The sequence below is a fragment of the Saimiri boliviensis genome, chromosome 3 (genome assembly GCF_048565385.1).
Source record: "Saimiri boliviensis isolate mSaiBol1 chromosome 3, mSaiBol1.pri, whole genome shotgun sequence".
Taxonomy (NCBI): Eukaryota; Metazoa; Chordata; class Mammalia; order Primates; family Cebidae; genus Saimiri; species Saimiri boliviensis.
The window spans coordinates 104522352-104546035 of NC_133451.1; the positions used below are offsets into that span (position 1 = coordinate 104522352).

Consider the following 23684-nt stretch of genomic DNA (forward strand, 5'->3'; position numbering starts at 1 on the left):
TCTGCCTGCCTCGGCCTCCCAAAGTGCTGGGATTGATATGAACTATTTTTAAATATAACCACACTACTTTTATCTCACCTTAAAAAATAACACTAATTCCTTAATATCATTTATTATATATTATCAGCCAGAAATCATGGGGCTTTGATTTTTAAAAAAGGAAATTGATTATTTGAGTCTCATATTACAAATCAGTTGTTTTGCATCCATAACACAACAGTTCCATGAGGACTCTCAATGACTTTCATCGTGGATTTATATGGTTGACAAGTTTTGTGATATGTGGTAGTAACTTCTAGAATGAGAATGTGTCTGTTTGTTGAAGAATAAAAATCACACCATCATTATGCTCCTACTCCATCTTCACTGATTCATTTGGATAAGCGTTTTCCGAACTTATTGGCTTCATTGAAATTTTATGTGGATGGCCATCATATAAAACAGACGGAAGTGAAATTGCACTGGGGCCATGCTGCCAACCAGTCATTGGGCCCATTCTTTCCCCACTTGGGGCCTTGCAGGCCTTGGCATGTGAAATGCTTTCTTAAGCATATACTATCTTTCCATTATGATTTCAGGGTAAGACAAATTGCTGAATGAAACAGTGTTAAGAATAGAAGATTGCACACCTAACCAACGTCAAAAAACTAACAACAGTATACAGTATTTACTTTTTAAGCTTCCTACCCGCAAAAATAATCTTTCACTTAAAGTAATTAAAATGTGTGTTGTAATAGTAAAGGTCCACTGTTCTCATAAATAAGGACCCCACTTCTCAGTTGACTACACTGGGGCCTCCCAGGAGGAGACGTATTTGCTTCCTGTCAGGATTAATCTATAAATGCAATCACCACTTAGACCTCATCAGTTCTTTTCTTCCCCTTCATTTGTCCCTCTGGAATTATACTGTAGCTCAAATAAGGTCAAAATTAAGATACTTTTTCCCCAGGAAAAATACAGCAGTGGCTGTTTCAGTGTTTTAAAATTTGAGAATCAACCCTAAGAGTCGTGTCTTTAAATAGACTACAATATACATTTCTCTCATAGAATCAGCATTCTGCTAAAACAATAATTTCTGCTTGTCAGTATGATGATCAGTTTCTTCCCCACAGAAAGTAGGACACAGAGTGGTCTCATGTAAAACCACAGTGGCCTTAAAAGTTTACGTCTAACTCCTGGAACATAATTCTAGCAAGTTGCTGTTTGAACTTTGACAAATCACTGAACTTTTGACATTACCTTCAATGGGAACCATATTCCTTGCTACCTTCCTCACTGTAATCTTATAAAAGTGAGATCATAGGCTGGGTGTGGTGGCTCATGCCTGTAATCCTAGCACTTTGGGAGGTTGAGGTGGGTGGATTATTTGAGGTTAGGAGTTCAATACCACCCTGGCCAACATGGCAAAATCCCATTTCTACTAAAAATACAAAAATTAGCTTGGTGTGGTGGTGCACACCTGTAATCCCAACTACTTGGGAGGCTGAGGCAGGAGAATTGCTTGAACCTGGGAGGCCGAGGTTGCAGTGAGCAGAGATGGTGCCACTGCACTCCAGCCTTGGCCACAGAGTGAGATTTCATCTCAAAAAAAAAAAAAAGGTGAGATAATCAACCCAGTTTCATTTTCTTTGTCAAGATCTAATAATAAATACCTTTTGTTTCAAATAGTATAATAGTAGGAGGGATGGAATGAATTTTCCAACTTTCCTAAATTTAAGTAAACTCATCCTGTGGGTCAGAATGTTGCTTTGGAATTTTTTACACGTTGAATTATTATAATTATGTTCACTTCTCAAATGAAGTTGTTTTTGTGGGTTGAAAATATCTCTTTTGTTTCTCTGGTAACCTTCCAAATACCAAATATGTATACAAGGGATACTCAGTAAATGATTAAGTACCACTGAGGAGTTTACAGATACAGCACATCTTACTTGATGCATTAAACTTCCAAGTTAGCTATTAAAGCCAGGCATTAAGGAAAGAGCAGGAAACAAACACTATTTTTTTGCCAGTCATAGATGTGTAAAAGCTAATGTGTTTCACTTGGCTATTTTGATTTACTCATTTTAAAAAAAATTTCCTGTATCACATTGTTAGCTCTATACTGGCAAATATTCCTTCATTAGCTAAAAGCAAAGAATAGAATTAACACTAAGTCTCAGATCGCCAGCCTCCTTATTAGAGAAAGGTGAAAATGAGAGCCCTTCCGCTTGAAGAGCTACCAAAGAAAGTGAGTGGAGTGGTTCAAAAACAATAGTCATCCCCGAAGCCAGGTGATCGGCGCTCTGAGCACATTTGCTCAGCGTCGGAGCCACATTTTACTGAGTCACAGAACTCTTCCAGGAAGCATAGAATCCTGAAAGTCTAAAACGGTGCTCATTTTCCAAATCAGCCTGGTGAGATCTAGTTCTTGATTCTCAAATTCAGAATTTCAGTTTTAAGTTTAAGGGTCTTAAAACGGCAAGTTATAGAATGAATAGAAGAAGGCCTGGCTTTCTAATCAAGTCTGTTTGGCTCTGAGGACTAGCTACACCATGGCTTCTGTGCTTTGTGCACACTGTGAGGCACTTAGGAGCTGTGTCAAGAGGTAAGTCAACAAAAAATTAAATGTGCTATCTTGTCTTTCCAGATTATGTTTTGGGTTTGTTCTCCTTAAGATCAGGCAGGACTAGTAGAATCCTGCTGCCAACTGCTCGTCCTACAGAGTCCCTTGCTGCTGGGCTGTACTTAGTCGTCATTCTGTGAATAGCTTGGCTTGTGGGTGTTTGTTGCCTTTGTGCCCGCAAAGTGTGCGGACATCCAGGCGGGTCTCCATCACGGTCTCCCTGCTATTCCAGGACATGCAAGTCCTATTTGTTCCCAAGCCAGTAGGAGGCTCCCTGCCAAGACCCATCGGCTGCTGGTGACATGCACACACTGTGAATCACACAGCCACATGGTGGACTTTCATTATGTCAGCCCAGGAGTGTGGTCTGCCAGTCCCCAGGCCAGAGGCCCACCCCCAGGCGCCTTTGACATTTTAAGTATAAAATAAATAAAGAGCTTTGTGTGTGTCTCCCAGCAAAGGAGAAGATGAGGGGCTGGGGGTGTTTCTGTCTGATCTGTAATCCGATGGGGGCTCTTCTTTCCTCTCAGCCACTTCAGGGCCCACTTCTCTGACACCTCAGACAGAGGCCGACAGAATGCCTGGAGGCAATCAGCTGATGAAACCAAGTTGGCTGGATGTGGTTTTTGTTTTGTTTTTTGTCTTGTTTTAAGCAAATAAAATTCACATCTTTTTCCCTGAAAAAGTCTAATAAATGTTTGGACATAACATTGCAATTCTCGAACAGAATTTCTAGTCATTAATTGAATACGAATCCGGTAATTATTTAGGTGATAATCCCAATGACAAAAACCGCAATTACTTTTGCATCAACCTAATATTACATGGCTTTATTCTGGAAAAATATCAGGAACCTGAAGACTTTGTGTAGTCAAGCAATTTTCTTTTTCAAAAACCTAAATGTTAATGAAGGCAACGAGGAAACCAAATTGAAACAGAGTAAACTAGGAGAGATTGGATGACCTCTTAAAAAATAAAATTTCATTTCTTGAAAACTTTATTGATAGCAATAACTGATAACTATGAAGCACTTACTAGGTGATAGGCAATTTTTTGTGTTTTGCATATGTTAATCAGTTGATGCCTATAAAACTGTGAGATTGATCCTATTATAACTTTTTTTTTTTTTTGAGATGGAGTTTCACTCTTGTTGTTCAGGCTGGAGTGCAATGGCACAATCACAGTTCACTGCAACCTCTACCTCCTGGGGTTCAAGTAATTCTCCTGCCTCAGCCTTCTGAGTACTGGGATTACAAGCATGTACCACTACACCTGGCTAATTTTATATTTTTAGTAGAAACGGGGTTTCTCCATGATGGTCAGGCTGGTCTTGAACTCCTGACCTCAGGTGATCTGACCGCCTTGGCCTCCCAAAGTGCTGGAATTACAGGCATGAGCCACAGGGCTCAGTCAAACTCTTTTTACAGATGAGAAAACTGAGACATGATTTGCCTAAAGCTACTCAGCTAGTAAGCAGCAGAAATGTAAACCTAGGAAGCCTCAGTGCAAAGTGTGTGTGCTTAACTCAACTGCTTATAGATAACCAAGACAACAAAACCACAATTCTTCATTTCAGCATCTTCATTTTTCTGCTCCTGTTATTTCAGAGCCTCCACATCCTGTTTCTCCAAGATAGACTGCTCCTTTGTGGTCTATCTCTAACTTCAAAATAGTTCTATGCAAAATAAATTAACTTTTCTGGCTGTGAAAATTATAAATAGCGATTTGAAAATACTCTGTTGCAAAATGATCCTTAATCTGCACTTCCTCATCTTATCAAAATAATACAAAGCTTCACAGCCCCGGAAATTTTTTATTACAATATGCTTCATGCCATTTTAATGTATGTACCACACCAACATCTGGACCTTCCCTCCTCCTGTTCCATCCCTGGAGATATGCAGCAGTTTTGACACTCTGACTCTGTTGGTGTAATAGAACATTTCTGTTGCCTCACCCACTGTAACACAGACTAAATGATCAAGGCTACTCCATTTCTTCTTCTGAAGATAAACTATTTCTCTTCCACCAAAATTACTCTTGCTGAGTTTCTCTCCAGATCTCTGATATAATTTAGTGGGAAGAAAACTGACCATGTGTTTTCAGGACAAGTCAGGACTCTGCACTCTTATACTGATCTTCTCCGTGTAATAACTTTTGGAAGTTACTCGGCTTACTCCTGCTTCTTCACCTCCATGGCTCAAATTCTTTACCTAGAATATAGGTGGACTCTATTGGCCTCTCAGAGAATATATCGCAAGTTGAAGGCTCTTTAGAGTTTATGAAAATTTTCTCTCATTTGGGGTGCAGAAATTCAAAGGCAACTCTCCTGCAAGTACCATTTTGAAGTCATCAGTGCAGGAGCCTGGAGCCAGGACCAGATGGCAGGCTTGACTCACCTTGACCTGAGATGTTGCTCTTCCAGCCATGTGGGCCAGGCTAATAGTTCATCAGATGTCACCATGGCTGATGGAGTGGGTAACTGTAGCCGGAGAGTATGAGCGGCAGCCTCTGCAATGATGGCCTTCTCTTTTTCCTCTTTTTTCTTCTTCAGGCCGGGAGGTAACCCATTCATGACCTGGAACACTCTCATTGCACTTTCTTGAGAAGTCAAGTTTGGTAAACACGTTCAGCTGCAGTTAACAGGAGAGGGGCGGGTGGGACACAATGGCAAGAGAGATAGAGGGAAGGGACAGCTTTCGCATCCAATTTCCCGTTTTAATAAGGTGTGGTCCTCCATCTGTAAGTGCTGATATGAAAGAAACATAGCAAAGACCTTCATTTCCACTTACAGAATTTCCTAAAATATACTTTGCTTAAAAAAAAAAATCAGACACTTTTTTTTTTTTTCATTTTCTTTTTTACAGAGGCTTGCTCTGTCACCCAGGCTCAAGTGCAGTGGCATGATCTCGGCTCACTGCAACCTCTGTTTCCCGGGTTCAAGCAATTCTCCTGCTTCAGCTTCCTAGGCAGCTGAGATTACAGGTGCATGCCACCATGCCTGGCTAATTTTTGTACTTTTAGTAGAAATGGGAATTTGCCATGTTGACGAGGCTGGTCTTGAACGTCTGACCTCAGGTAATCTGCCAGCCTTGACCTTCCAAAGTGCTGGGATTACAGACATGAGCTACCGCACCTAGCCTTTTATTTCATTTCCTATGTAAATGGAATGAAAAGATAAGTTGAATTTCTTGGCAATCTAGTGTTTCTCAAACTAATGGTTCAAACTGCTTATATATCATCAATTATCTCAATAGACTATGTTTACCATGGATCCCCAACATAAGATGAGAATCTCCTCCTCACAGTCTCTGTTCATGCCATTCTCCAACGAGAATTCTTTTATTCAATTCTCCCTGCAGAAATTCCAAATCCTATTCTGTCTAGAATTTCCTGTGCAACTGCCTCTCCCTTCTCTGAAAGGATGTATCTTTTATCACCTCTCAATGGAGCCACTGGTTCCAACCCTAAAAGCAATAAATGATATTCATTACCTATCCAATACTTCCAGGCTTGAGTTTTCATTTATTCTTTTTAGTATTTCCATCAAATGTTGAATCACTATGAAGAATTTATAAAATAGATGTGATATGCATGAAACATGATGAATCCCCATAGACCAAGCCATCGATTTAAATAGAAAAACATACCACTACTTTGAAGACTCCTCCACGTACCTCCTTTCCATCTTCTTCCTGCTCACCTCAAAAAATCCTCAATTCTGAGTTTTAGTTAATCATTACTTGTCTTTATAGTTTTACTCTGTACAGTCATCCCTTGGTATCCATGGGGGATTGGTTCTAGGATCCCTAGGATACCAAAATTCTCAGATGCTCAAGTCTCTGATATTATAGAAAATGGCATAATATTTGCATATAACCTACACACATGCTTACTCATATACTTTAAATAATCTCCAGGTTACTTGTAATACCTAATACAATGTAAATGCTATGTAAATAATTGCTATATTGTATTTTTTTGTATTATTTTATTGTGATATTGTTATTTTTAAAAATATTTTGATGCACAGTTGGTTGAATTCATAAATGTGGAACCCACAGATACAAAAGGCCAACTGTATATTTGTATCCTGTAACAATATATTGTTTGTTTATAATCTTTGTAAATTTTATACGTGCATTCCTCTGCGACTACTTTTTATACTTCTAAGATTTACCCATGTTGCTATATGTAAATATAAGTTACTCATTTGTTTCTTATTTTTTCCAGGTAAGAATGTACTTCAATTTTTGTCTTCTTTCTTTCTTTTCTTTCTCTCTTCCTTCCTTCCTTTCTCTTTCTTTTCCTTCCTTCCTTCCTTCCTTTCTTTCTTTCTTTCTTTCTTTCTCTTTCTTTCTTCCTCCTTCCTTCCCTTCTTTCTCTCCCTCCCTCCCTCCCTTCCTTCCTTCCTTCCCTCCTTTCTTTTCTTTTCCTTTACTTTTTCTTATTTTTGAGATAGGATCTCACTCTATCACCAAGGCTGAACTGGACTGCAGTGGTGCAATCTCAGCTCACTGCAACTTCCTCCTCTCAGGCTCAAGATATCCTCCCACCTCCGCCTCCTGAGTATCCGGGACCACAGGTACATGCCAAGACACCTGGTTAATTTTTGTATTTTTTGTAGGGATGGAATTTTTCCATGTTATTCAGGCTGGTCTTGAACTCCTGGGCTCAAGCAATCTGCCTGACCCAGCATCCCAAAGTGCTGGGATTACAGGGGTGAGCACCACACCTGGCCATACTTCAATTTTCGAATCCACTCTCCCCATGAAGGACATATGGTTTGTTTCCTTTTGTTTGTTTGCTATTACAAATTGTGTCACTATGAAGATTCTTATACATAGCCCCTAGACACAGATACGAGAATTTTTCTAAATTAGTGTATATACTTAGCAGTAGACACTATGTCAGTGTCTGTGTATCTTTGATTTTACTGGATAGTGCCAAACTGTAGGTTCCAATAATGGTTACTTGGAGTAACTAGCACTGGCTATTCTTGATGATGGTTAGTTAATTTTTTTTTCAGTTGTTTGTTTCAGTCAACAAATTGTGAAAGGGCCAGCTGTGGTGGCTCATGCCTGTAATTTCAGCACTTTGTGAGGCTGAGATTACAGGCATGAGCCACCACACCCTTTGTGGATCACCTGAGGTCAGGAACTCAAGACCAGCCTGGCCAACATGGCAAAACCCCATCTCAACTAAAAATACAAAAAATTAGCTAGACATGCTGACACAGGCCTGTAATCCCAGCTACTCAGAGGCTGAGGCAGGAGAATCACTTGAACCTGGGAGACGGAGGTTGCAGTGAGCTGAGATCATGCCACTGTACTCCAACCTGGGCAACAGAGTGAGACTCTGTCTGAAAAAAAAAAAAAAAAAGAAGAAGTTGTAAAGGGTTTTCCATTGTCGTTTGAACTTGTGTTTCCTGATTACTAATGAGGTCGGACACTTTTCATATGTTTATTAACCATTCACATTTCTTCTCCTGTGAAGCGTCTGTTCAACTCTTTTGTCTATTCTTTTCTTACTATGTGCTTGGTCTTTTCCTCATTGATTTACAGAAAATCTTTACATATTCAGGGTAGAAATCTTTTGTCAGCTACCAAAGCTATGAATACTGTCTCACAGTTTGTGATTTTTCTTTCCACTTATTTTTTATGGTGTCATTTTACTAATCAGAAGTTTATCTTTAATTATAATCTTTTCCCTTATGATTTGCTTGGTTTTTGCAAGGGCTTAACAAATTTTTTCTACTGAAAGATGATAAGGGTATTCTCTATTAGATATTCTTTTACACATTGTGCAGTTTTGTCTTTCACATTTAAATATTGATTTTAAATGTCTTTCACATTTAATATTGATTTAAAATAAATAAATAAGCAATTAACTCAATGCCATATATCAAGCTCTGTAATAAATCAAGTTTCCATATATATGTAAGTCTCTGCTGGACTCCCTATTTTATTTGTAAGGTCAATTCTTATTCTTCCTCTTCCTCCTCCCCCCTCCCCTTCCCCTTCTTCTTCCTCTTCCTCTTCCTCCTCCTTCTCCTCCCTCTCCCTTTCCCTTTCCCTCTCCCTCTCCTTCTCTTTCTCCTTCTCTTTCTTCTTCTTTCTCCTCCTCCTCCTCCTCCTCCCCTCCTCCTCCTCCTCCTCCTCCTCCTTCTTATTCCTCTTTATTTTTCCATACAGAGTCTTCCTCTGTCACCCAGGGGATGGAGCATGATAGTATGATCTTGGCTCACTGTAGCCTCTGCCTCCCCCTGTTCAAGTGATTCTCAAGCCTCAGTCTCCTGAGTAGGTGGGATTATAGGCATGAGCCACCATACCCAGCTAACTTTTGTGTTTTTTTAGAAGAGACAGGATTTTGCCATGTTGTCCAGGCTGGTCTCAAACTCCTGGCCCCAAGTGATCTGCTCACCTTGGCCTCCCAAAGTGCTGGGATTACAGGCATGAGCCACCATGCCTGGACTGTACAATCAATTTTTCTAAGTGCCAATAACTTTTATATTATTTAATTATATATTAATTTATTGATTATTGACATTTGGTATAACACTGTGCTCTTCTCAATATTTTTCATCAAAAATGTCTTTATTATTCTTTAACTGTTTTTCCATATAAATTTTAGAATCACCTTGTTAGGTCACACAGCAAGACACACATACACAAACAGAACTGTTGATTTTGACTGGAGTTTCATTAAAGTTACAGATAAATTCGAAGAAAATCAAAATCTTAATAATGTTGAGTTTTCCCAGCCACAAACACAGAATATCTCCTCATGTCTTTCAGTTAAGTAAATGTTATAATTTTTTTCTCTGAAAGTCTTGTGCACCTATTAGAATTACTCTCAGACACTTAATATATATTATCTTTATACTTTACATATTTTGTGCCATTACAAATGGTATATTTTTATTAAGTTACATTTTCTAAGCATTTGTTGCAAATTTATTTTGCCTAAAGTTAGATTTTTTGGGTTGTAATTTGTAAAATTTTGTTGGTATAACTATACGTTCCTGATATTTTCTTTGTAGGAAGCTTTTCAACTATTGATTAAAATTCTGTAAGATTATAAGACTACACAAGATTTCTATTTCTTCTTAATCTTGATTTCTATTAAGATATATTTTTGTTAAGAATTCCTCATTTTATCACAGTTTTCAAATTTATTGCCATACAATGTTTCCATTATTCTCTTTATTGAAATTCTACTTTGAATTCTACATTCTACTTTGAATGTACACATTTGATAGGTAGTATTTGTCATTCCATTATAATATTTTTGACTTTTCATGATTATTTCTTTGACCTATAATTTACTTAGAAGTTCATTTTTAAAGTTTCATGTATGGGTTTTTCTCCTAGTCATCTTTTTATTATTGAATTAGTTTTTGGTCACACAATGCCATCTGTATGATAGTAATCCTTTGAAATTTGTTAGGATTTGCTTTAAGGTACACAAGGTGTTAAACTCGTGTAAATGTTCCAGGTATGCTTGAAAATAATGTATATTCTTCAACTGTTGATAATATTGTTTCACAAATATCTATTAGATCAAGTTTGTTAATTGTGTTGATCAAATCAATTATATCATTACTGGTTTTTGGTCTACTTAGCATATTAGTTTCTGAGATATGTGTTACATTTTCCTGCTATAATTATGAATTAGCATATTTTTCTTTATGGTTCTTTCCATTTTTGCTTCATATGTATTAAAGCTATACTACTAGATGCATATAAGGTTAGACTAGCCATGCCTTCCTTCCTGGTGAACCGAATCATATGTCATTGTTATCTTTTTATTTCTACCAATGCTCTTCGCCTTAAAGTCTATTTTGTCTTATATTAACATGGCTACCTCAAGTTTCTTTCAGTTAGTGTTTTTCTAATATATCACTTTCCATTTCTCAGTATTATTTCTGTATTCCTTTTGTATTCTTATGCTTTGGCAAAAATCATTTAGCAAAATTCATATAGCTATTTTTAATCCCCCTTCAACTTTTATAGTATTTAGTTAATTTATACTTACTGAAAATATTGATATACTTAAAGTAATTTCCACCATCTTATTTTGTGTTCATATTTATTCTGACTCTTCCTTATTTTTTTTCTATTTTTCCTGCCTTCTTTTCAGATATTTTCTTCCTTTCACTTTTGTCCTTCTGCTAGTTTCAAAGTTATATGTTTTATTTCAATTTTTAGAGATTATCTTAGAAATTTTATCACAATCTAAAGTTAATGCCTTCCCTCCTCCTGATCTTTATCTTAAAATACTTTGATTTCAATTACTCTCCTCATGATTTAAATGCTGCTTATATATATATATCTACTTTGCTTATTATTATGTACTGATTTGGTTAACAAATAAAATTGTATACAGTGTACAATATGATGTTTTGAAATATGAATACATTGTGGCATGACTACGTCAAGCTAATTAACATATATATTGCCTTACATATTTATCACACTGTGTTGAGAACACTTAAAATCTACTCTCTTAGCAATTTGCAAGCATACAATACATTGTTATTAACTACAGTCACCAGATACAACAGACCTCTTGAGTTCATTTCTCTCTAACTGAAATTTTGTATAGTTTGACCAACTTCTCCCCAGTCCCTGTCCCCATCCCCACATCTCCTAGTAGCTCCATGCTGCTCTATGTGTCTATGAATTCAACATTTTTAAACTTCACATATATGTGAGATCATATGCTATTTGTCTTTCTGTATCTGTCTTACTACACGTAACATAACATGATCCTCCAGGATCATCCATGTTGTTGCAGATGACAGGATTTCCTTCTAAAACTGAGTAATATTCCATTGTGTATATATATGACATTTTCTTTATCCATTTATCCTTGATGGAAATTTAGGTTGGTTCCATATCTTGGCTATTGTGAATAATGCTGCCATGAATATGGGAGTGCAGAAATCTCTTCAATACCTCATTATTGTTGTAGCTTTAATACAATCAATGTTTGCTTAGATTTTGCCAATAATCTACAAGTTTTTTTGCTTATTAGTTCTACTTGACTCTCAAGCCCTTGATCAATGATATTTCTTCTCTCTAAAGTCCATACTTTAGAAATTTGTTTTAGTGATGATCTATTGGTGTTTCTTTTAAAATACCTTTATTTGGCAGGTTTTCTTCCCCAGCATATGAAAGATACTCTTTTGTTGTATTCTTGTTTACATTGTTGCTTTTAAGTAAGCAACTGTAAGCCCATTGTTGTTTCTTTGAAAGTTATTTGTCTTTTCTCTCTAGCTGCTTTAAAGATCATCTATGTCTTTGGTGTTCCATGGCTTCATTATGGTATTTCTATATATGGATATTAGTTTATTATTTATCCTGCTTGGGGATCCTGAGTATTTTGTTTACAGTTGGCCCTTAAGAGATTACTTGATGCTTTTGCCTCAGAGCTCATAAGATTCTCTCCTTCGTCCTGGCTTTAGATAACCTGATGACTATGTGCCTAGGTGATACTCATTTTGCAATAAGTTTCCCAGGTGTCCCAGTTGTTCTTTGAGCTTCTTGTATTTTAATGTCTAGATCTCTACCAAGTCCAGGGAAGTATTCTCTGATTATTCCCTGAAATATATTTTCCAAACTTTTAGATTTCTCTTCTTCCTTGGGAACACCAATTATTTGTAGGTTTAGTCCTTTAACATAATTCCAAACTTCTTGGAGGCTCTGTTCATTGTTTTAAAAATTCTTTTTTCTTTGTCTGTCAGATTGGTTTAATTCGAAAACCTTGTCTTCAAGTTCTGAAGTTCTTTCTTCTACTTGTTTGATTCTATCTTTGGTGTTCCATAGGTTCATTGCAGTGTTCCTATATATGGATATTAATTTGCTTGAGGATCCTGAGTATTTTGATTACAGTTGGCCCTCCCTATTCTTAGTTTGCACATCCACAGACTCAGCCAACCATGGATTGAAAATAATTTAAAAAAGAGATAAGCAGAAAATGGTGGATAGGAGGCAGGACTAACCTGCAGCTCCCACTCAGAAAGACAGAACCGCATGCAAAGATCCACATTGTGAAGTTTTATTCCAAGAACTACCACAGGAACATAACAAGAAAGCCGAGATAATCCACAGAGCCTTTGATGGAGGTAGATGGCCTCTGCAGACTCTGTGGGACAACTGAGGAACTGTGAGTCAGCTTGCTTTCTCAACTGGAAAGCTTGTAGCCTGTGACAAGTTCTCAGCCCTGTTCACTGGCTGCCTGGAAGTAAACTCGGTGCTGTTGGGGAAGAGGCACAGTGGGAGTAAGACTGGCCTTTAGGGCTGTAGGCTGCCTGGAAGCGGGGTGAGGCCCATGGCTGCTGGCACTCCCCCTACTTCTCTAGTGACCTGTGTGTGTAATGCAGCAGAGGCAGAGTTAATCCCCTGTGAGTTTAACTCCACTGGCCTGGGAACCAGATTCCCATCCCCACAGCAGCTACAGCATGCCTTGGCCAAGGAGAGTTTAAGCTTAGACATGCTTAACCCCACCCCCATCTAATGGTCTTTCACTACCTGCCCTGGTAGGGATGACAAAGGGCACACTCTCTTGGGAGCTCTATGGCTCTACCCACTGACTGACTCTAGGGCAAGTTTGCATCCTCACCATACAACCACAGCTGATGTACTCTTGAAAGTGCTACCTCCTGGCTGGAGGCCAATGAACACAAAACCAGTGCACTAAACAAAAACACAATCAAGGGCCCTCACTGCACTGGAGCAAGTGCTGGTATTCATGGCTGAGAGGCCTGAAGATGAATCACATCACAGTCTCCTTGCAGACACTTCCCAGTAGCTCTGCTGGGTGACTAGATCAAGAAGAACAATAACAATCACTGCAGTCTGGTTCTCAGGAAGCCCAATTCCTAGGAGAAGGAGGAGAGCCTCATATCAAGGGAGCACCCATGAGACAACGGAATCTGAACAGCAATCTGAATCCCAGATCTTCCCTCTGACATACTCGAACCAAATGAGAAGGAACCGTACAAACAATTCTGGTAATATGAGAAAACAAAGTTCTTTGTCACCCCCAAAAGATCACACTAGCTCACCAACAGTGGATCCAAACCAAGACAAAATTTCTGAATTGCCAGAAAAATAATTCAGAAGATCAATTATTAAGCCAATCAAGGAGGCATCAGAGAAAGGTGAAGTCCAAATTAAAGAAATAAAAAAAATAAAAGATGGTAATGAAAAAATCTGAAGTGAAATAGCATAAATAAAAAAGTCACAACTTCTATAAATCAAGGACATGCTTAGAGAAATGTATAATGCACTGGAAAGTCTCAGCAACAGAATTAAACAAGTAGAAGAACTTCAGAGCTAAAGGGAAAGCTTTCAAATTAAGCCAATCTAATAGAAAAAATAAAAAGAACTCAAGGAAATAAGAGAGGACACAAACAAATGGAGAAACATTCCATGCTCAAGGTTAGGAAGAATCAATATCATGAAAATGGCCATACTGCCGAAAGTAATTTACAGATTCAATGCTATCCCCATCAAGCTACCAATGACCTTCTTCACAAAACTGGAAAAAACAACCTTAAACTTCATATGGAACCAAAAGAGAGCCCACATAGCCAAGACAATCCTAAGCAAAAAGAACAAAGCTGGAGGCATATGCTACCTGACTTCAAACTATACTACAAGGCAACAGTAATGAAAACAGTATGGTACTGGTACCGAAACAGAGATATAGACCAATGGAACAGAACAGAGGCCTCGGAGGCAACACCACACATGTACAAACATCAGATCTTTGACAAACCTCACAAAAACAAGCAATGGGGAAAGGATTCCCTGTTTAATAAATGGTATTGGGAAAACTGGCTAGCAGTGTGCAGAAAGCAGAAACTGGACCCCTTTCTGACACTTTACACTAAAATTAACTCCAGATGGATTAAAGATTTAAACATAAGACCTAATACCATAAAAACACTAGAAGAAAACATAGGCAAAACAATTCAGGATGTAGGCGTAGGCAAGGACTTCATGACTAAAATACCAAAAGCATTGGCAACAAAAGCCAAAATAGAAAAATGGGATCTAATTAAACTCCAGAGCTTCTGCACAGCAAAAGAAACAATCATTAGAGTGAACCAGCAACCAACAGAATGGGAAAAAAATTCTTGCAATCTACCAATCTGACAAAGGGCTGATTTCCAGAATCTACAAAGAACTAAAACAGATTTATAAGAAAACAAACAAACAAACCCATTCAAAAGTGGGAGAAGGATATGAACAGACACTTTTCAAAAGAAGACATCTATGAGGCCAACAAACATATGAAAAAATGTTCATCATCACTGGTCATTAGAGAAATGCAAATCAAAACCACATTCACGTATAATCTCATGCCAATTAGAATGGAGATGATTAAAAAAATCTGGAGACAACAGATGCTGGAGAGGACATGGAGAAATAGGAACACTTTTACACTGTTGGGGGGAGTGTAAATTAGTTCAATCATTGTGGCAGACAGTGTGGTGATTCCTTAAGGACTTAGAAATAGAAATTCCATTTGACCCAGCAATCCTATTACTGGGTATATACCCAAAGAACTATAAATCATTCTATTATAAAGACACATGCACACATATGTTCATTGTGGCACTGTTTACAATAGCAAAGACCTGGAACCAACCCAAATACCCATCAATGATAGACTGGGCAAGAAAAATGTGGCACATATACACCATGGAATACTATGCAGTCATAAAAAATGATGAGTTTGTGCCCTTTGTCAGGACATGGATGAATCTGGAAACCATTATTCTCAGCAAACTGAAACAAGAACAGAAAATCAAAGACCCCATGTTCTCACTCATAGGTAGGTGTCAAACAATGAGAACACATGGATGCAGGGAGTGGAGCATCGCACACTGGGGTCTGTTGGTGGGGGCGCTAGAGGAAGGACAGGAGGGAGTGGGGAGGATTGGGAGGAATAACATGGGGAAAAATGCCAGATTTTGATTTTGAAAATGCTGTGGCTTCAATATATGCAAGTCGCTTTCTTTGAAAAAAAAAATGCAACATATTTAATAAAACTCAACTTGATCAATTTGCTCAAAAAAGGAGTTATCAGTGTATATATTATTCAATTTAAATTTAAAGATTATGTGTGCATGAATATTTGATTACAAAATGTAAAGTACCTCATAGTCTGAAACATTTATTGTTAAAGAAATAAAAAGCTACTTTTTCACTAAAATAAAAAAGATAAAGAATGGCAGAATAGATAATAACTCACCAACCACATAAGGACTCATATGAACTTAAGGTAAAGGGGTGGAAAAAGATATTTCATGCAAATGAATATCAAAAATAAGCAAGAATAGCTATTCTTACATTAGACAAAACAAACTTTAAAGTAACAGCAGTTAAAAAAGAAAAAGAGGAATATTATATAAAGATAAAAGGACTAGTCCAACAGGAAAATATCACAATCCTAAATATATGTGTATCTAACACTGGCGCTCCCAAATTTATAAAAGAATTACTGATAGACCTAAGAAATGAGATAGACAGCAACACAATAATAGTGGAGGACTTCAATACTCCACCAACAACAGTAGACAGGTCATGAAGACAGAAAGTCAACAAGGCAACAATGGATTTAAACTATACCCTACAACAAATGGACTTCACAGATATTCACAGAACATTCTACCCAGTAACCACAGAATATACATCCTATTCATCAGTGCATGGAACTTTCTCCAAGATAGGCCATATGATAGGCCACAAAACAAGTCTCAACAAATTTTTAAAAATCAAAATTTTATCAAGTACTCTTTCAGGTCTCAGTGGAATAAAATTGGAAATCAACTCCAAAAGGAACCATCTAAACCATGCAAATACATGAAAATGAAATAACCTGATACTAAATGATTATTGGGTCAAGAATAACATCAAGATTGAAATTTAAAAATTCTTTGAACTGAGTGATAATAGTGACACAACCTATCAAAACCTCTGGGATACAGAAAACACAATGCTAAGAGGAACATTCATAGCATTAAATACCTACATCTAAAAGCCTGAAAGAGCATAAATAGACAATCTAAGGTCACACCTCAAGGAACTAGAAAAAACAAGAACAAAGCAAGTACAAATCCAGTATTAGAAAAGAAATAACCAAGATCAGAGCAGAACTAAATTAATTTTTTTAAAAAAATACAAAAAATTAAATGAAACAGCTGGTTCTTTGAAAAGATAAATAAAACTGATAAACCATTAGTGAGATTAACCCAGAAATGAAGAGAGAAGATACAAATAAGCTTAATTAGAAAAGAAATGGGTGATATTACAACTGATACCACAGTAATACAAAAGATCATTCAAGGCTGCTATGCACACCTTTACATGCATAAACTAAAAAACCTAGAGGAGGTGGATAATTTCCTGGTAATATGCAACCCTCCTAGATTTAAAACAGGAAGAATTAGAAAGTCAGAACAGGCCAATAATAAGTAGTGATATTGAAATGATAATTCTAAAGGAACCAAAAATTGAAAGTCCAGGACCAGATGGATTCACAGCTGAATTCTATCAGACATGCAAAAAAGAATTGGCACCAATCCTATTAACACTATTCCAAAAGACAGAGAAAGAGGGAATCTTCCCTAAATCATATTCTGAAACCAGTATTTCCCTAATAATACCAAAACCAGGAAAAGACATCACACAAAAAAGAAATCTACAGACCTATTTCCCCAATGAACATACATGCAAAAATCCTCAACAAAATACTAGCTAACAGAATCCAATAGCATTTCAAAAAGATAATGCACCATGATCAAGTGGGTTTATATCAGGGATGCAGGGATGGTTTAACATCCACAAGTCAATAAATGTGATACACCACATAAACAGAACTAAAAACAAAAATCACATGATCATCTCTATAGATGCAGAAAAAGCATTTGACAAAATCCAATACCACTTCATACAGGTATTGATCGACTTACAACCTATGCAACTTACGACTATTCGACTTTACGACCACAATCGCTAGCCATGACTGCTCCACGTCTGGCAGCGCAAACATTGCCCAGCTGGGCGTAAGACAGTGCAGACCAGCTTCTGGCAGCACTACCATCTCCGTGTGCACCATTTCAACTGTACATACAGCCTACTCAACTTACGACCAAATCGTGTTACAACGGTTCCGCGGTCTCAACCGTGGTCATAAGTCGAGCACTACCTCTAATTAAAACCCTCAGCAAAATCAGCATAGAAAGGCCATTCCTTAAGGTAATAAAAGCCATCTGTGATAAACTGACAGCCAACATGATACTGAACATGGAAAAGTTGAAAGCATTACCCCTGAGAGCTGGAAGAAGACAAAGATGTCCACTATCACCACTTCTCTTAAACATCATACTGAAAGTCTTAGCCAGAGCAATAATGCAAGAGAAAGAAATAAAGAGCATCCAAGTTGGTAACGGGGAAATCAAATTGTCACCATTAGCTGATGACATGATTGTATACCCATTATAGAAAAGCCTAATGACTCATCTAAAAAGCTCCTAGAACTGGTAAATAAATTCAACAAAGTTTCAGGGTACAAAATTAATGTACACAAATCAGTAGCCCTGCATTCAAATTGAGAACTCAACCCCTTTTACAATAGATGCAAAAAAAAAAAATCAATACTAAGGAATATACTTAACCAAGGAGGTGAAAGTCCTCTACAAGGAAAACTACAAAACACTGCTGAAAGAAATCACAGACAACACAAACAAATATAAACATATCCCAATGCTCATGGACTGGTAGAAAATGACCATAATACCAAAAGCAGTCTACAAGTGCAATGCAATTCCTGTCAAAATGCTACCGTAATTCTTAACTGTATTAGAAAAAATAATCCTAAAATTCATATGAAACCAAAAAAGAGCCCACATAATCAAAACAAGACTAAGCAAAAAGAACAAATCTGGAGGCATCACATTACCTGATTTCAAACTATACTATAAGGCTATAGTTACCAAAACAGGATGATACTGGTATAAAAATAGGCACATAGACCAATGGAACAGAATACAGAACCCAGAAATAAAGCCAAATACTTACAATCAACTGATATTCAACAAAGCAAACAAAAACCTATCATGGGGAAATGATACCCTATTCAACAAACAATTCTGGGTTAATTGGCTAGCCACACGTAGAAGAATAAAACTGGATCCTCATCGCTCTATAAAAATCAACTCAAGATGGATTAAAGACTTAAATCTAAGATGTGAAACCATAAAAATTCTAGAAGATAACATTGGAAAAATTTTTCTAGACATTGACTTGGGCAAAGACTTCTTGGCCAAGAACCCAAGAAAATCAAATACAACAAAAACAAAGATAAATAAATGAGATTAATTAAACTAAAAAACTTCTGCACAGCAAAAGTAACAATCATCAGAGTAAACAGACAAACTTGAAAATCTTCTCCACCTATACATCCAACAAAGGACTAATTTCCAGAATCTACAGATAACTCAAATCAGCAAGAAAAAAATCAAACAATTTTATCAAAAAGTGGGTTAAGGTTATGAATAGTTTTCAAAAGAAGATATACAAATGGCCAACAAACATATTTTTAAAATGCTTAATTAACATCACTAATGATCAGAAAATATAAATTTTAGCCACTATGCAATACCACCTTACTCTTGGAAGAATGGCCACAATCAAAAAACCAAAAAATAATAGATGTTGATGTGGATGTGGTGAAAAGGGAACACTTTTTACACTGATGGTGGGAAAGTAAACTAGTCCAACTACTATGGAAAATTGTGTGTAGATTCCTTAAAGAACTAAAAGTAGAACTACCATTTGGTCCAGCAGTCCCATTCCCGGGTATCATTAAATGAAAAAGATACTTGCACATGCATGTTTATAGCAGCACGATTCACAAATGCAAAAATATGGAACCAGTCCAAATGCCCACCAATCAATGAGTGGATAAAAAAACTGCTATATATATATATATATATACACACACACACACCATGGAATACTATTCAGCCATAAAAAGAAATGAAATAATTGCATTTGCAGAAATCTGGATGTAATTGAAGACCATTATTCTAAGTGAAGTAAAGGAATAGAAAACCAAACATTGTTATGTTCTCACTCATAAGTGGAAGCTAAGCTATGAAGACAAAAAGGCATAAGAATGACACAATGGACTTTGATGACTCAGGGAAAAGGGTGCAAAGGGGTGAGGGATGAAAGACTACACATTGGGTACAGTGTACTGCTCGGGTGGTGGGTGCACTTAAATCTCAGAAATCAGCAATAAAGAACTTGTAACCAAACACCACTTGTTCCCCAAAACTTGTGACATGTAACTGAACATCACTTGTTCCCCTAAAACCTATTAAAATAAAATAAATAAATACGTAAATTAAAAGTAGATTATGAAACAGTATAAACACTTTTGATCCCAACTATAATTTTAAAAACATGTATATGCATATAAAACAGAACAGAAGACTATGCATCAGAATATTAACTGGTTATTTTTAACGTTAAGATCAAGGAGAATTTCAGTTTTCCTTTTTATCTGTATTTTTTACTAGTTTCCGTCTTACAAATAATTATAATAAAAGTTGTTTTTCTAATGGTAAAAAAAATAAAAATATTAAAAAATCAAAAATAAAACACAACATACCTATTTACATTATATTAGGTATTATAAATAATCTAGAGATGATTTAAAATAAGGGGAGAATGTGTAAATACTGCATCATTTTATACAAGAGACTTGAACATCCTTTGAAAGTGGTATCTGAGGAGAGTCCCAGAACCGTTCTCCCATGGATACAAAAAGATACTATATTTCTGTTTCCTGTTCGAAAAATTTGCAGTCATAATTATCTCTCCAAATGATTCTACTGCTGCTCCCTTTTCTTTTCATCTAAGACTCTGATTAGAAATATGTTAGACCTTTTCTACCTGTTTTTTAGCCTCTATTCATATATTCTATTTCTTTGCCTTTTTTCATTTGAATCCTAAGTGATATGTTCTGATTTATTATCCACTTCAAAAATTATATCTTCAGCTAGAGCTGTCTCTCTCTCTCTTTTTTTTGGAGACAGAGTCTTGCTCTGTTGCCCAAGCTAGAGTGCAGTGGCATGATCCTGGCTCACCCCAGCCTCCACCTCCCAGGTTCAAGAGTTTCTCCTGCCTCAGCCTCTCAAGCAGCTGGCCACCTATAATTTATTGCACCACCATGTACACCACCACATCTGGCTAATTTTTATATTTTTAGTAGAGACAGGGTTTCACTATGTTGGCCAGGCTGATCTCGAACTCCTGACCTCAAGTGCTTCACCCACTTTGGCCTCCCAGATTACTGGGATTACAGGTGTGAGCCACTGAGCCTGGCCTAGAGTGAATATTTCTTTTATCAAATCTATGCATTCATTTAATTTGAAAATTTTAGTTATTATAGTTGTATTTCTAGAAATTCTGATTCTTAATCTGCTTATGCTGGATTGTCATTGCTGGTGTCTGATAGAGAAATGTATTCTTGCTGTACATCGGAGACCAGAATACATTTTTTCATAGAAACAATGTGAGAAATGAGTGTAGATTAAAAAGTCATTTTAGATTATCTGGGTGTGGTGGTGCATGCCTGTAATCCTAGCTACTTGGAGGCTGAAGCACAGGAATTATTTGAACCTGGAAGGCAGAGTTTGCAATGAGCCGAGATCACGCCACTCGACTCCAGCCTGAGTGACAGAGCGAGAGTCAATCTCAAAAAGAAAAAAAGAGAAAAAGAAGAGAAAAGTTGTTTTAGAATAATTATACATGAATTAAATAGGCTCTGTGGGCTTGCTCGCGAATCTAACCAAGGATTAACTGAACTCCAACATAGATAATTTAAATTAAGCATTCAGAGTACAATTGTGTATTATATGCCCTGCATAATTATCTAGTTTACTTTTTAATATATTTGCATCTTATCCTTCTAATTATATGATAAATTCCTTGACAGTAAAGATCATCACTCATACTTCTTTACTCTTCTCCACATATTCTAGCTTGGAGATTCTGACTAGCTGGCTAGTGGGTTATAGTAGCAGTGGCAATCAGTAGACAATGGCATATATTTGGAGTCATTTTATTTTTTCTGACCTATTCCCTAATAGAGTACTAACTGTCCAGTGAAAAAGACTCAAACACAGATGCTAAAAGAAATGGGACTTTGAATAATCCACTGGTTTGCTTAATTTTTACACTGGCTGATATGTCATTTATCCCATAACTCAGTCACTCAGCTAAATTCTAAGTTACCAATAGAACCAAAGAATTTACATGCCAATCACACACAGAATATATAAACACATGACTAGTTAGCTGTGAGTGTGCCCTTGTGCCTTAAAGTGTATCATTCTAACTTTGTTGGGTATTTATTCTAGAATTATCTGTTTGTATGTCTGATTGCTTTTCCTGGACCCTTTCTATTTGATTTCTAAGAAACAAGATACAGGGGAGGGATGTTAAAAGAGAAAAAGTAATTCATTGGTTACCAAAGATATTGGGGGACTCCGATGATTTAAATTTAAAAACAATATACAGCTCACAGAATGCCACAGTTCCAGGGAGCAAAAACTGTTATGTATCAAGATTGAAAATGATTCTTTTATAAATGAAGTTGACCAAAATTTTCAGCAGGACTGTTGCCTGAAGGAAAGTTCCTGGGCTCCAGCCTCTGTTATGCCTAACAATGAACCATACAAGTCTGGGCAGATGGTTGGATTCCAAAGTGTTTCTCATGTTACAGTATTTTCTTCCTATTGTCTCCTCTGAATTCTACAGAGAAAGGGAAAATGTTATGACTTTCAAAAAGTATAAATGTCTTCAGCACATTTCTGGAGAGTTCCAAGTACTAAATATGAATTACCTTGGAAATCTCTTCTTCCTTTTTAGAAATGTCGTCTTGGCTAAAATATGATTTCTTATTGTGGATAATATGATTTATCTTCCTTACTTTTATAGGTAGAAATACAGAATAGAAGACATAGTTATGTCTTTTCCTAGACCATCTCTTCTACACTCCTTGTCTCAAAACATGGCAACATTGCCCATTAAGTTTTGAGCTATGGTGAAGCAGAAACTGGTACATTTTTTTAAATAACATTCATATCCATCCAATGCCAATATAGCATTTATTCCCCAAACAGCTCTCAATTCTGTCCAGTTTTCTACATCTCTAATACCATCGCTCTGGTTGAAAGTTCTGATATTTTTCTTCTCCCTTTTATTGCAGCTTAGAAACGCTAACAAACACCATGGAAGATGGCCGGTTAGCAGGAGCTCAGGATTGCAGCTCCCAGTGAAAGCACGGAGGGTGAGTGGACGCCACATTTCCAGACAGATTTTTATTGCACCCAGACCAGGAGATTCCCAGGCAGAGGAGCCCCATGGGCCGCCAGCACAGCTGGTTAGGCCACTGTGGCTGTTTTGGCCGGTATGGCTGCTTTTGCTGGCAGGGCTGTTTGGGCCGGCACCCTGGCACAGCAGTTCTCTGTACAAAATACACAGGTCCGGGTGCCATTTTAGCTGGCAATTGGAGCTCCTGGGAGACAGAGTCACCCATTCATCTGACTAAAAAGGGAACTGAAACAGGGAGCCAGGCCAGGAGATTCCTGAGCAAAAAAGTGCCATGAATCTCAGCATGGCTGTTTCAGCCAGCATAGTGGGGCACTGCACAGGAAATCACAGAGATCCCGGCACCTTTTCAACAGGCGACTGGAACACCTGGGAGACACAATTGATTGCTCAATTAAAAAAAGAAAAAAAAGGGGGGGGCTCTGAGGCAGGGAGCCAGGTGATCAGGCTTGACTGGTCCCACCCCCACAAAAAAACAGAAATCGGAAATGCTCTGGATTGAGAGTTTCACAGCAAGCACAGCTGAACCCAGGACAGTCCAGCTCTGTGGGGAAGGGGCATTCACCATTACCAAAGCAGTCCACCACTATGGAGGTAGTTTGCCATTGCTGAGGCAGTACGCCTTTGCTGAGGCAGTCCACCATTACAGAGAGAGTCGA

At 37.4% G+C, this 23684-nt stretch overlaps 1 protein-coding gene across 8 annotated transcripts in view; it reads left to right on the forward strand.

Annotated features, from left to right (window-relative positions):
• The window catches only part of ALPK1 (alpha kinase 1), a 151173-nt gene that overhangs the window by 49976 nt on the left and 77513 nt on the right, over positions 1 to 23684 (forward strand). For 5 of the 8 annotated variants that reach the window (XM_074396570.1, XM_039468440.2, XM_039468441.2 and 2 more), the window contains one exon: positions 22904 to 22984. The exons of 1 other annotated variant lie outside the window; for it this stretch is intronic. The gene's annotated coding sequence lies outside the window, so the exon portion shown is untranslated. Of the gene's footprint in view, positions 1 to 7142; positions 7191 to 22903; positions 22985 to 23684 lie in introns of all 8 variants that reach the window. 2 more of the 8 variants (XM_074396571.1, XM_074396574.1) reach the window with 1 other exon arrangement.